The following is a 16,182-nucleotide window of genomic DNA, read 5'->3' on the forward strand; positions in this document are numbered from 1 at the left end:
AATAAATGGGTAACGCTGCTAATGTGACTACATTCTTCAAAGACTCTTAAACATGCTTACACAAAGAGTAGATCATAAGTGTTTTACTGTTTGAGTGAAATTGCTGTTGTAAAGGTTTTCATTGTTGACTAGGTTAGTACTTTCCGTCATTGAACAGCAGTTTGTTTATGGAGACGTCGATTCCATGGAGACAGACAATAGCACTTTGTAGTTACCACTTAACAATTTTTTTTTACAAGTATTAATCTGAACCAATCAGTTTTTGAGAAGTACCTTAGTACTGATTGACATTTTTAGGCAGAACAGTGAAAATATCCAAACCAGTTTTTGTGTAAAAAGAGAGAGAGAGAAAGATTGATTGATTGGTTTTGCTTTCTAATAAATATCAGACCAAACAAAGATAAATGTAAAACCATTTAGATTTGAGTAAGAAATGTATGGTTATTAACTATGCTATATTCTTGGTTTATTTAAAATAACAAACATGCTGTAGAGACCCAAAATGTCTTTTTTCAAAAAGCAGATTGCATCTAATTGCAAAACAACACATATAGATGCAATGAAACGCCGGGACACCTGCACCCCGATGTTTCTAGCAGCAATGTCCACAATAGCCAAACTGTGGAAGGAGCCTCGGTGTCCATCGAAAGATGAATGGATAAAGAAGATGTGGTCTATGTATACAATGGAATATTCCTCAGCCATTAGAAACGACAAATACCCACCATTTGCTTCAACGTGGATGGAATTGGAGGGTATTATGCTGAGTGAAATAAGTCAATCGGAGAAGGACAAACATTATATGGTCTCATTCATTTGGGGAATATAAAAAATAGTGAAAGGGAATAAAGGGGAAAGGAGAAAAAATAAGTGGGAAATATCAGAAAGGGAGACAGAACATGAAAGACTCCTAACTCTGGGAAACGAACTAGGGGTGGTGGAAGGGGAGGTTGGGGGGGAGTGACTGGGTGACGGGCACTGAGGGGGGCATTTGACAGGATGAGCACTGGGTGTTATTCTGTGTGTTGACAAATTGAACACCAATAAAAAAATAAATTTATTTAAAAAATAAAATAAAATAACAAACATGCTGTAGGGACCCAAAATGTCTTTTTTCAAAAAGCAGATTGCATCTAATTGCAAAACAACACACAAGAAAGTTTAAAATACAGAATAGCAATATAACAAAAAGAACTTCATGAAACGTATTTCTTCATTCCAAGAAAATATTAAATATTTATTATGGCCTGATAGGTTGATTCATTTGGGTAATCAATAATTAATCACTCTGAAAGCTTCAGATCCTTTTTAAATATCAAAGACTTTTAATAATTGCTTTACAAATCCTAAGTAGCATAGAATCTACAGACTTCATATATCAAGGGAAATGAATACAAGTTAAAAAGATGGCTGCTTTAAAATGAATAAACTAAATCCCAAAAGTTCATATTTTGAAATGTTTGCTCTTATAAAAGAGATCAGTGTGATGACAGGAAGGTAAAAATAATACCATCTCTAGGCATAGATAGAGCATATGTATGAGCAAAAATGCCAACAGAACAAACTCACTGCCAATTCTTCTTTTGAAAATATTAAATATGCATCCAACTCACAATTAGTCTAGATAGAAGAGGAAAAAAAATAACTTACAAATGAAATTCACAGATTACCACTTCAGCCATTTTTATTAATTCTGCTCTCCAACTATATACGAAATATTAGAATTAACCATCTTGGGTTTCAGCTTCTTTATATGCTCATCCCCCAATTGTAATAACTATATTTTGAGTATTATAATAATAATGATTGATATCAGTTTCACAGTTATTGTGTATGCAATCCCTACACCAAGAACGTCACATATACAATCGCATCTAATTCTCTTAATAATTTATTGGTATATTTTATTATGACAAAACTCTACCATAATTAATAAGTGATGTACAAATTTTAAATGGCATAATATATGAAGTAATATTATTACAAGTATAATTAAATGACTAGATTGAGACTGCATAAGATTTCTGATGAAGGAGCAGAGGGAAAGGCAGGGGAAGGGGGTGGGATGCAAGATATAGCCATCCTGATCCCAGTTACAGCTTACTGTCACCTCATAACAGCTATCAACTCTGGCTTAAACGTTTCCATGTATCTGACAATGATGGTTTGGATAACTAAGTTATACTCATGAGTTCTAGGAATCTTTCAGGGCCCATTTGATAAAACAGAGATGAGGTCGTTGGGTGGAGAAAATGCTTGGGACTTGGAGACTCACTCTCCTTCTTGGATGAATAAATCCAAATGGGCTAGCCTCTCATCCACTCACCTGGCATTTCATTCCAATCCAAATATCATCATGGCTACCCTCCATATATAGTGTGATTAATAGAAGCTAGATGGAGAGAGCCCAATGCTAATTGCATTATCTGGATTTGTATTATCATCAAATATTATAATTTTATAAACCTGTTTTAGGGAAATATAAAACTAAAAGGAGTTAAATAACTTTTCCAAAATCATTCAACAGGTAAGTAGAAATTAAAAATTAATCCTACAAGTCTTTTCTTTTGAAAGTAACAGATATCAGCACCAGTTAATGAAACTTGAAAAGATGAAAAGTAGTTTATTATAAGGACTCAGATACTGGCTCTTGACAGAAGACAAATAGGAATAAGCTGAACCAAGCTGATGGAATAAAAGGGGACAAAGAAACAGCTCATTCTTTGCTTCTCTCCATATGTCTGCTTCACTGTGCTCTTGTTACACCCTGGCTTTCTTTACATCAAATTCTATGGCAGAAATAGACCTCATCATCTCCCAAATATTATTTTCTTTAAGAGAGCATAAAATTAAAATCTTCAGGAAATAATGTATTGAGAATCTCTTGGGTTCCAGGTATTTTTCTGGGTGCTGGCCACACAAAAATAAACAAGATATGATTCTTGCTCTTGAGGAAGCACAGCTTAGAGGAAAATGAATATGAATAAGGAAACAACACCCACATAATAGGGAAACAGCTAAAAATAAAATGCTTCCTAAGTGTTTTTCTTTCATGCTTGCCCCTACAATCAGTATACCTTATAGAAGTCTCATACTTACAAATCTGATCATCGGATTTCCATGTTTAAACTTTCCATAAACTTCTCATGCACTAAGAATAAAATTTGGGGTACCTGGGTGGTTCAGTCAGTTAAGCGTCTGCCTTTGGGTCAGGTCATGATCCCAGGATCCTGGGATGGAGCCTCATGTTAGGCTCCTTGCTGGACAGGGTGAGTGCTTCTCCCTCCCTCTGCCCACTGCTCCCGCCCCTGCTTGTATTCTTGTGTTTTCTCTCTCTCTCTCTCTCCCTCTCTCTCTCTCAAATAAATAAATAAAATATTTTTTAAAAAGAGAAAATATAAACTCACAACCACAGACTGAACTTTCTATAAAAAATAATCCTGCTTACGTTTCCAATTTCATCTCCTACCATTCTATCCCTTGCTCCTGCCACAAGCCAAGCTCATTCCTACAAAAGAAGACCTTTGCCCCCCTCCCAACCCCAAATCCCTGTGTAAGGAAGATGCCAATCCTAGATCTTGACTGATTTCTTCCTGTAATCCATTTCATGTCAAATGTCACCTACTCAGAGACATCTTTTATAACTAAGGTATAAAAAAGCACCTCCTCTTTAGTTACTCTTTATTATCATGCCCTGTTTTACTTTCTCAAGGCACTTATCACACACATGTATATGTTTAATGTCTGTGACTCCCACAGAGTCAATTCTATAAGAGCAGGAATCTTGTCTGTTTTCCTCACCAAGTATATAACAGTCCCTTTCATATAGCAGACATTCTATATAATTCTCAGTGGAATGAGTGAATGAATGTACAGTAAGTATGTGGGACAAGCACAGAAGAGGGATCTTTGGGCAAACACAGATCATCTAAGACTTCCTAGAAGAGAAATTCCCATCGGTCTTATTCTCTACACTTAAAATTACAGACACTCTCAATATTTCTCATGATATGGTTTCTACACCAACTTCACAGCCCAAATGGCTACTCGACAAATTCCAGTTTTAAGTCTCTCTCTTAAAATGTGACTCAAAACTGAATACAGTTATCCCAAAACAGTCTGTCTAGCACAGAGACTTTGATATGCTTCTTACATTTCTATAAGTTCAAAATAAGAACAGGCTAACTTAAGTAGCATAAACCAACAAAACAATGTTGGCTCAAATTCAGGTAATGGTGAATTAAACTTGCGTCACTGTGCTGGTGCTAAGCCTCATTCCACAGAGTGACAATTCATATCTGTACCAAAATACTGATGTCTACCTTCATCCCATTAATTTGCATCTCTTTTGTTTCAGCCTTGTATTATAAACTATTGAGATCACTTTTTAAATAAGATAGAATTGTCGTTTGATTGTATCAGTTTTAGATGCATAAAATATTGATTTGATTATTATAAAACGATTACCAAAGATTAGTTAACATTTATCACACAGTTACAAATTTTTCTCCTGTGAGGAGAACTTTTAAGATCTATTCTCTTAGCAACTTCCAAAAATACAATACAGTATTAACTATCGTCACCATGCTGTAGATTATACCCCCAGGACTTATTTATCTTATAACTGGATGTTTCTACTTCTTGACTCCCTGCACCCATTTTGATTGAGGTCATTTTGAATGTTCATTTTATGACCTGTCATAATTATTTATCTCACCTAGCCTTTTGTCAGAAACAAACTTTAATAGCATAGTTTCTCTGTCATCCTCTAAGTTACTGATTAAAACATGGATGGTTAATCAATATGTTTTTACTGCTAAACCTACTCCAAATTGATCTTTGATTTGACTTCTATATCTATTTTTCTACAAGGATAATGAAAGGGATTTTGTCATCTTTCTCACCTGTCACCAGCATCAATTTCTTAATGAGGTTTTCTCAACTTTTTTCAAGGTGAAGTTTTTGTAATTAATAGAAAAGATAGAAACCAAGCAAGTTGAAGCATATTCCTAACAACATAAATGACAATAGATTTTTAACACTTGAGGTATACAGGTACATCTGGGTGGCTCAGGGGTTGAGCATCTGCCTTGACTCAGGTGGTGATCCCTGGGTCCTGGGATAGAGTTCTGCATCAGGCTCCCTGCTGGAAGCCAGCTTCTCCTTTTGCCTATGTCTCTGTCTCCCTCTCTGTGTCTCTCATGAGTAAATAAAAAAAATCAAGATTTTTAACACTTGAAATTATATTTCCTGTCATATGTAACCATAAAAAATAAAATTTTGGGCAGCCCCGGTGGCCCAGCGGTTTAGTACCGCCTTCAGCCCAGGGCGTGATCCTGGAGATTCAGGATCGAGTCCCACATCCGGCTCCCTGTGTGGAGCCTGCTTTGTGTCTCTGCCTTTCTCTCTCTGTGTCTCTCATGAATAAATAAATAAAATCTTAAAAAAAAAATACTATCAGAGAACCTGTTCACCATATCAGCTTCTCCAGGATGTCCATATTCACTATAATGCTGGCACATTGTAAGGAATTATGTATCAGTTCTTATGTTAATGAAATTTTTGAAAAATAAAAATGAGTGTTAAATTTGTGTCAAATGCTATTTTGGTGACTATAGGATTGATCATTTTTTTCTAGGTGTAATAATAAGATAAATTGTATTAATAATTTTTCTATTGTTAAATTATCTTTGAATACATGAAATAACTCAACTTGTTGATGAAATAATAAACTTTCATTAGTCTTTCAATCATTTTGCATCAGTATTTATATGTGAGATACAACTGTATATTTCTTTTTAGATCAGGTTTGTTATCAGTGTTGCAATAATTCAGGTAGTAGATTTTGTTGTTGTACCAATTATTCACCATCCACCCTTGTGAAGGATTATAATTCCTCATTTCACGGGCATCAGTTTGGCCTTGTTTCTTGCTTTGACCATCCGGACCGTTGTGACATATGCTACTCATCAACAGAAAGTTAGGATCCATCAGCTTTTTCCTTTAGCTCTGAGGCCAACATATCCTTGATAGCTGACGCTCCTTTAACTTGAGTCCCCAGATAAAGAAAACATGGGATATATAAGAAGTCAACTCTCCAAAGACATGGAATATGAATGACGAATAAACATTTGTTCTCTTAAACCAATGACATTTGGGACATTTATTAATGTAGCATAACCTTCTTAAATTTTTTTTTATTTTTTTATTTATGATAGGCACACAGTGAGAGAGAGAGGCAGAGACATAGGCAGAGGGAGAAGCAGGCTTCATGCACTGGGAGCCCGACATGGGATTCCATCCCAGGTCCCCAGGATCGCGCCCTGGGCCAAAGGCAGGCGCCAAACCACTGCGCCACCCAGGGATCCCTGTAGCATAACCTTCTTGTGAAAATTACTCTTTGGTATTTAATTATGTTTGCTAGTATTTTAATTGCAGCTATTTCTCCCATTATTTATTCCTAATGGTTGCTCTTTGTATATATGAAGGAAATTGATTTCTGATATAACAGGAAAAAAATTATCTTCTTGCCATCTTGAAAAGATTAATTAATTACATGATAATTTTTTTGTGAAGTCATCTAAAACTAATACATTTTTTGGAAGGTGGAATATCTCTTTAATAATTTTAAAACTACTTTTTGTATGTGGGGGATTTTTTTTTTATACTTTTATTCTTCTATTGTCAGTTTTGATAAGCTACATTTTCCCAGAAAATTATCAATTTATTTCAGATTTTCATGTTTACTCATAAAACATAGTTCAAATTAGTTATTTTTTAGTTAAATAATTTCCTCTGTATTTTGTATTAAGCTTTAAAAAATCTTTACTTGCACAGAAAAATGTGTGAATGGTTTAAAATTAGCATCTAAATTTGAAATGATAACATTTAAAAATAAAAATCGGTACTTGAGTCAGGATGGAGGTAAAAATTTTAAAATATATATTTTTTAAAGATTTTATTTATTCATTCATGAGAGACACACACACACACACAGAGAGAGAGAGAGAGGCAGAGACACAGGCAGAGAGAGAAGCAGGCTCCATGCAGGGAGACAGATGTGGGACTCGATCCCAGGTCTCCAGGATCGGGCCCTGGGCTGGAAAAGGCACTAAACCACTGGGCCACTGGGGCTGCCCAAAATTTTATTTTTTATGGTTACATATGACAGGAAATATATTTTCAAGTGTTAAAAATATTTTTTAAAAAAAGATTTTATTTATTTACTCATGAGAGACACAGAGAGGGAGGCAAAGACATGGGCAGAGGGAGAAGCTGGCCTCCTGCGGGGAGCCTGATGCAGAACTCGATCCTGAGTCAAGGCAGATGCTCAACCCCTGAGCCATCTAGGTGTACCTGGTGTGTCTCAAGTGTTAAAAATCTATTGTCATCTATTTACATCAGGCTCCCTGGATGGAGGAGCCTGATGCAGAGCTGGATCCCGGGTCTCCAGGATCATGCCCCATGCCCCGGCTGAAGGCAGACAGATGCTTAATTGCTGAGCCACCCAGGCACCCCTCTGATGGTATTTTAATATAACATTCTACTAAAGGTGGTAGACATTGCATTGATATTAAAAAAAGAAAATCAAAGATATTAAAAAATAAAAATAGAAAAGATTGAATTATAACTGCTTGCTGCTAAAATTATCATGTACCTAGAAACTGAAAATAATCCCTTAAAAAAGGTGTACAAAAGTAAGAGAATTTAGTGCCTGGGTATTCAGAAGGTGATTGCCTTTATCATATAAAAAGAATAAACATTAGGAAGCGAAGCTGTAAAAGAAGAAAAGATTGCAATTATAATAGCAGCAAAATGATAAAATAACTAGACATGAACTTAACAAGAAATATGCAAAACCGAAGTGAAAAAAACTAAAAGGCTATATAAAGGTGGATGTAAACGAATAGTAAGATTTTCCATATTTGTAATTAACTCAATTTCACAATGATATCAGTTCCCCCTAAGTTTATAAATTCAATATGATCCCAATAAAAACACCAGTACTTTTTAATGAAGTTGTATCACTTAAAGTTTATAAGAAAAAGCTAAAAAACAAAAATGGCAAGTCTGTAAAAAGGAGAGCAACAAGGTTAGAACAGCCCTATTGGATATTAAAATATATTATAAAGCCTCAAAAGTTAAAGCAGTAGGACAATAAAAACTCTGGAAATATTCTCACATCTCTACAGGAATTTAAGGTATTAATGAATGTCGTTGAGCAATTGATTAGTCATCTTAAAATGAGAAACTTGAATCTTTCCTCACTCCTCCAGAATAAACTCTAAATAGTTGAAAGATTTAAGAATAAAAATAAAACTATAACCTAGAGAATAAATGGGAAAAAAAAAGACTAAAACTTAACAAAATCCCATTGGCTGGGATTTGGAGAAATAAAGACTTTCCAGCTTGAAGGTTATAGCAGTCAGAGTGCCATTAGAGAATAAGAACCTAGATAGCTAGATAGCTGGATAGATGATAGAAAGATGATGATAGATAGATGATAGATAGATAGATAGATAGATAGATAGATAGATAGATAGATAGATGATAGATTGACAATACAATGCATTTGTTTATAGAATTGTCAGATATAGGGGCTGGTTGAGCAAGACAAAAATCTGGAGGACAATCCATCAGGAAGGACAGGCTGGAAATTCTCAGGCAGAACTGAAGCTGCAGTACACAAGTGGAATTTCTCCTTCAGGGAGATTTCATTAAGGTCTTTCAACTAATTATTTCAGGCCCAGCCAGATTACTGCAAATAATATCCTTTATTTAAAGTCAACTGATTATGGACTTCTTTTTCACATCAACAAAATGTCTTCAGAGCAACACCTAGATTGTGTTTGATTGAATGGGGACTAAAACCTAACCAAGTTGACATAAGAAACTGTCCATCCCAGAGGAATAATGTCCTGATCAGAAAGCTGCTATCAGAAAGTCCCTGAGACATCAGATTAAGGTTATTTTAAAAAATTAAGAAATTCTCTTTTTATACCCTTACATACATCCTAACTTTTTTGTTGGGAAAGTATATAGGACAAAAACCTCAAACAACTAAGAAAACAGGTGAGAAAGAAACATAAATGGTTTCCAATTCAAGACAACAGAGTGCACATATTTGCTTTCCTTTCCTCCTGACTGTATTAAAATTACAATACAGAAATACTTAAAGAAATAACTCCAAGTACCATCAGGAAATTAGAAACAACTCTGGGTATTTCAAGCATAAAGGAAATTGGTACAAGAAAATAGAAGCATACAAAATAATCTGAATGGTTCAAAAAGCAAACATCAGGATTAAACAGCTACTGATTCTTTAGGTCACACAGCAGAAGCAGCAGTCAAGAAGTCAGGGAACTGCCACACAAATTCATAGTCACAGTTGTTCCCAACTCCCAACTGGCTGGCAGTGGAACACAGAATCTAGCTGCTGCTGCAGAAGCATACATCTGCTAGAGTTTAATGCAACCGTAGGACAAAGAATGGTTTCTGCTCTTTTTCTTTGTAATTCTTCCATGAGTGCATATTATTAAAAGAACAAAAAATGGTATGAAAAACTTTGAACCAGAGTATTCTAGAAATGTAATTCTCAGGCTTTAAGCCCCTTGAGACAGACTACAAAGCCTAGGAAACAGTGGAAATGAATAATGCAATCAGAAAAGAGATTGGGAGAGAGATCATCAACAACTAGAAATTTCAACACATTTCTATAAGATGTAAATTGGATGGAAATGTTCTAATAAATCAAACAGTGGAAGAAGCAACAGTCTAGAATATGCAAATGATTGGCAGTGGATGAGGTAGCCCATTCCTGCGGTGTAATTATGGTCAGGTGTTAGCCTCAGGGTGGACATGTACAGAAGATAAAAGGTAAAGGTATAGAAATGGAGATTAACTGAAGGCCTTTTGGTTAATTACTAAGTCAGTTGTCCTCATATCTACATTCTCATGCATAGAATCAATCAGAAACTGTTAAATTGGCCAAAATTAATTTCTTTTCTCTAAATAAATTGAACTATATGAAGGTATATTAGGGGAACTCTCATGACTGTTAATATCCAGTGCATATCTTTCATTAGGGTATTATTTGGGAGACAACTTTTAGTTGTCTAAAAACAACTAAAAACAACTTTTAGTATATTGAACAAAAATGACTATACTATTTTTTAGCTCCTCCTATAGAAAAATAGAATCTCTTTCCCCATCTCTTGAATCTGGATTTCTTGTGACCTATTTTGGCCAATAGAATATGACAAAAGGGACACTGTACAAGTTCTTGAAATTCTTGTGTTTATCATTCTGGAATTCTATGTCAGGTGAAGAAGCCCAGGATGAAAGATTACATGAAGGGAGGAGCTTGGGCTTCCCAATCATCTAGGCCTGCCAGCTGAGTCTCAAAACTTGAGACTGTCCATTCCAGCTGAACTGCCAACTGAATGAATCCACATGAGTGAGCCCCATGAAATGAGCAGAAGAGAACGGGAAGTACTACCTGGTGGTGGTAGTTGTTAACCACTGAGTCTGGCGTGTTTTGTGTGCAGCAAAGGTTAACTGTAACACAATTCAAACAAGTTTCAGTGTCCTGCACACTTAAAATTGAAGTTTGTCAATAGGCATGTCCTGTCCACAAACTCATCACTCCTTCCCTCACCTCCTTTATTACTTGCTCAATCACCCCCTACTGAATGAAGTTTTTTTCTAGCCACTCTATTTTCAATTATAAACCCTATCACCACCATCCTACAGTACTTCCTCTCCTACTTCAGAAGAGACAGAGATTTCTATTTGTTTCATTCACTACTGTTTCCTCAGTGCTTTCAACTGTACCTGTCAGAGAGGAAAATAAATATTAGTTAAGTAAATTAAATTTATATTTATATGGAATATAAGTAGTAAAATATCAATTCTAAGCACATTCACCTTTAAGTGAAACAGGGATCTGTACTTTGGACCTAAGAAAGTGGAATGCAGTTCTAGCATTCCCTACAAAGACCAACAAGGAATAATATTTACTTTCTGAATATAATGTGAATGCTATATACTAGTTTTTGTATTTTTAATTAACCTATATTATAAATTATAAAAACAGTTGTAAAATAAAATGTAATGTTCGTAACCTCGACATTAAAAAAAGCCTCACTAATAGAAATTAGAAGATGAAGTGGGAAAGAAATAGTATAATAATCTTATTGTGCATAATGTGAAAAGGAAAATAAAAGCATTGTCTAAACACAGTGGAACAGGGGCACCTGGATGGCTCAGTTGGTTAACTCTTCAACTCTTGATTTTGGCTCAGGTCATGATCTCATGAGTCATGAGATCGAGCTCTGCATAGGATTCCCTGCTCAGTGGGAAGTCTGCTTAAGTTTATCTATCTTCCTCTCCCTCTCCCTTTGCCCCTCCCCCTGCTCATATGCACACTCTCTAAAATAAATAAATCTTTTTAAAAATTGTAAGAATGGAGTGGAACAAGAATTGGGGTATTTAATATAGTATTAAATTACAAAAGTGACTTGTGAGAAAAGTAGAGATAATGACTATCAAACCCAGAAAGATGATAGCTAACCCTAGGTTGGAGAAGAGCCAGATGCCTGAGTACAGAGTAAATTTCCATATTTCCCAAAGATAAGTTAGTAAGTTGCTAGTAATACAGTATAAACATGTTTAGATTTTCCAATGTAGTCACCAGAAGAAGCAAAACAAAAAATGATTAAGAGTTTATCTCTGGAGCAGCCCTGGTAGCTCAGCGGTTTAGCGCTGCCTTCCGCCCAGGGCCTGATCCTGGGGACCTGGGATCAAGTCCCATGTGGGGCTCACCGCATGGAGCCTGCTTCTCTCTCTGCCTATGTCTCTGCCTCTCTCTATCTCTCAGGAATAAATAAAATACATTTTAAAAAGAAATGTTTATCTCTGGAGTATGGGCCTACAAAAGGGAGGGCGTATCTGCTGTTTTTCTTATAAGCTCCATTGTAAAATTTAACTTTTTTTACCATATGAATAACTTTCTTATTTTTAAAATCAATAATAATAGAATGAAGAAAGGAAAATTATGTAAGTATAAAGCAAAACAATTTAAATATTCATCATTAGGAAGATGAAATTCAATGGAGTAAGATATTTTTTATAGATATAAATAAATCTCCATGGTTAAAATCAAGGAGAAATTCATTTACAAGCTACAAAAATTGTGTGATGAACAAGGAAATTTGGGAGAGTAATAGGGACAGTGCCACTCAACAACTTGCTAATCTTTGTGGTGCTCACAGATGTCAAAAGACGAAGGCAATGCAAGGTGTCCTATATAATAGTTGGTGCTCTTGCTGACCTTTTCTACCATGACCTCTCTCTAACTCTAATCTTACAGTTCTTAAGTAATTTCAATTTTTCTACAAACAGAAATTCAATCTCTGTGAAGACTATGAATTTATAGGTCAGACAGCAATCAGATTAATTTACTTCTAACTTTGAAGTATAAAACATTTTTCTGGAATTTTGGAAACGTAATTTCTCTATTGGGTCTTATGACATTCAATTGTCTTATGAACTTTATTTTTTTTATTTTTATTTATTTATTAATGAGAGACACAGGGAGAGACAGAGAGAGAGAAGCAGAGATACAGGCAGAGGGAGAAGCAGGCTCCATGAAGGGAGCCCAACATAGGACTCGATCCCGGGTCTACCACGATCAGGCCCTGGGCTGGAGGTGGCGCTAAACCACTGAGCCACCTGGGCTGCCCAATGTCTTATGAACTTTAGAAGAGTTAATCATATTCTCCCTTCCCAAAGTTTTCTTTTTGATTTTGCCTTTAAATCAACTCCTGAAACTCAGCAGAACTGTGAATTGGTTGAGTGGCTCAACAGACACTAATAATCTTTTTAAAATCATAATAATTTTATTGAAATGAATGGGAAACAGGGAATGACTAAGAAGAAGGAAAAGTAGCAGAATTGTGTTATCTCTAGTCAAGATATATGATTTAAAACCAAGAAAAATCATAAAATTCATGTACCACTAAAGGCAGTGCAGTATTCTGGATTGAATCCTGGAACACACACACAAAAAAGGAAATGAGTGGAAAAATGGTAAAATCCTAATAAAGTCATATTAGTTGATATGGTATACTGACATTGACTTTTTAGTCTTGATGAATGTACTATGTTTATATAAAATGTTAACATCAGGGGAGAGTAGGCAAAGAGTTTGCAGAAACTGCCTGAACTATCATTGGTAGGACCTGGGATGGGGGGAGTGGAGCAGGAACTAAGTAATAGTGTGACTTTGTAAAGAACATTTTAACACAGGGCAAAATGATTAACCCATCAGATCCAATAGAAACAAGGAACATAAAATGTCTTTACGTGGCCTGGTACTTCTATCTGCCCCACTGTCTTAGTCCATTTAGGTTGCTGTAACAGAATACCATAGGCTCAGTGGCTTATAAACAACAAAAATTTATTTTTCACAGTTCCAGAGACTAAAAAGTCTAAGATCAAAGCACCTACGGATTCAGATTCAATTACTTTAGACTGAATTTTAAAACATCTCTGAAAAGAAACTGTACATGTCATTACCGAAGATAATATGTCTATGATTTGATCACCTTTCTTAAGAAAGCTGACTAGATTCTGGAAATTCATTTCTCCATTAAGATTAGATATTCATACACTTAAAACTATAGTATTTAGGTTAATATGTCTATTTAGAAAAATAATAGAAAATATCTAACTTTGTAACTATTAGAACACTTTAATTTTTAACAGGGGAATTTATTTCAGTGAGCTATAGATTATTAAATGTTTTAATGAAGTCACTCATTTGAAAGAGAGACTTTCATTTTACAATTAATTTTCAAGTTACCAAAATGTTGAATTAGTAAAATGGTCATATCATTTTCATGTAATTAATAATGTAAGTGAAATCCACAAAGCTCAATGACTAATGCATTTGTTTTTTCATGGCTTATTGTTTTATTGCACCAGAAGTGTGTTTAGTTCCATTGAAGTAATTCAAGGAACACACTGTTCACTGGAGAGTGAGGAGATCTCCAAGATTCTTATTTTCTTGACTTAAAGCAAGTCATCTGTTACAATATTTATGTTCACCCTTTACCTTATCTATTGCTGTCTTTGTAGGTGATACTACAAACTATACCAAAGAAAGTGTTGCTACTATCTGGTACTTCCAAAGTTTGAAACCAAAAAAATAACTGGTATATAATGTTTTTTTTAAGATTTTATTTATTTATCATGAGAGACAAAAAGAGAGAGGCGAACACATGGAGAGGCGGGCTCCCTGCAGGAAGTCCCATGTGGGACTCGATCTCAGGACCCCAGGATCATGACCTGAGCCAAAGGCAGATGCTCTACCACTGAGCTACCTAGGCATCCCAAAGGTTTTTGATAAACATTTTATGACTGTCTCTTTGCATTTCTTTTCCAGGTAGAATAGTATCCTTTAATCCAGTATAAATTCTACATCTGGTGAAATGCTCTTAGGCCATCTTTTAAGTGTTTGATTTTTACAAAACAGGTAATTCTGGTAGTCCACATCTACATCCACTAAAAATAATACATAATGTCATTCCTAGTCTTTCCTAAATGTACTAAATGAATGAAGCCCTACTTTTAATCATTGGATGGCATAATTGTACCATTATACACTTAATGGTCCAAAAGTTAAAGAAGACATCAGGGTACCTCATATTTTCAGAAATCTGCTAGTATATATATATATAATGAGGAACCTAAAAATAGATATATATTTCATTGGAGAAAAATAAGTGAATCTGGATTGTCTAGGGAGTGTAAATGACTTCAGCATTGATAAAAGACAATAAGCATAATTCAAATGCATGATCTCTATTTAATCCTACAAATCAAAGCTCCTTCAAATAAGAAGATAAAGTATGAATATTGAATGCCAGAGAGCTTCCAAAGAGTCTTAGGGGAAAACTAATGGAGAAATTTCTAAAAGTATAGGCTGTGTATTAGCTTCCTAGGTCTGCCATAACAAATTACCATAAATTGAGTAGCTTAAAAAAACAGAAATTTATTCTTTCACAGTCTGGAAGCTGAATGTCCAAAACCAGTCTGTTATTAGGTCTTGTTGCCCCTTGAGGCTATTGAGAAGAATCCTTCTTTGCCTCTTCTTAGTTTCTGGTGGTTGTCAGTAATCTGGCTGCATCTCTCCAACACTGTCTCTGTTATGGCCTTTTCTCCCTGAGTATATCTGCCTGATTCTCTCTCTCACTATGTTTTTTTTTTTTTCTTGTAAATACATCAGTGATTGAATTTATTCTAGTATGACTTCATCTTATATCTTTTTTTAAAATTTTAATTCTAGTATAGTTAATATACAATGTTAGTTTCAGGTGTACAATGGAGTGATTTAACAATTCTGAACATTACACAGTGCTCATCATCATAAGAAGTGTACTCTTAATCCTCTTTATTTTACCTATTACCCCTGTCTACCTTCTTTCTAGTAACTATCATTTTGTTCTCTATAGTTAAATGTGTTTCTTATTTCCTTTGGTTTTGTTTCTTAAATTCCACATGTGAGTGAAATCATATGGTATTTGTCTTTCTCTGACTTATCTTGCTTAGCAGTGATATAACCTCTAGATCTATCCATGTGTTGCAAGCAAGATTTCATTCTTTTTATGGCTAAGTTATTACTATTATAAATAATGCTGCAATAAACATGGGGATGCATATATCTTTTTGAGTTAGTGTTTTCTTTGGGTAAATACGCAGTAGTGAAATTATTGGATCATATGATAAATCTATTTTTAACTTTTTGAGGAACCTCTATACTGTTTTCCACAGTGACTGCACCAGTTTGCATTCCCACCAACAGAGCACAAATGTTCCATTTTCTCCAGATCCTTGCCAACATTTGTTGTTTCTTGTGGTTTTGATTTTAGACATTTTGATAGGTTTGAGGTGATATCTTGTTGTGGTTTAGATTTCCATTTCCCTGATGACGAGTAATGTTGAGCATCTTTTCATGTGTCTGTTGGCCATCTGTGTATCTTCTTCAGAAAAATATCTGGCCTTGTCTTCTGCCCATTTTTAAGCTGGATTACTTGTTTTTTGGATGTTGAGTGATATAAGCTCCTTATATATTTTGGCTACTAACCCTTTATCAGATTTGGTATATGTAACTATCTTCTC

General features: G+C 35.0%; 1 long non-coding RNA gene across 1 annotated transcript in view; it reads right to left on the bottom strand.

Moving 5' to 3' along the window:
* LOC144281623 (uncharacterized) overlaps positions 1-16,182 on the bottom strand; it is a 128,327-nt gene that overhangs the window by 55,453 nt on the left and 56,692 nt on the right. The gene's annotated exons all lie outside the window — the stretch shown is intronic.

The sequence above is a fragment of the Canis aureus genome, chromosome 13 (assembly GCF_053574225.1).
Source record: "Canis aureus isolate CA01 chromosome 13, VMU_Caureus_v.1.0, whole genome shotgun sequence".
In the NCBI taxonomy this organism is placed as follows: domain Eukaryota; kingdom Metazoa; phylum Chordata; class Mammalia; order Carnivora; family Canidae; genus Canis; species Canis aureus.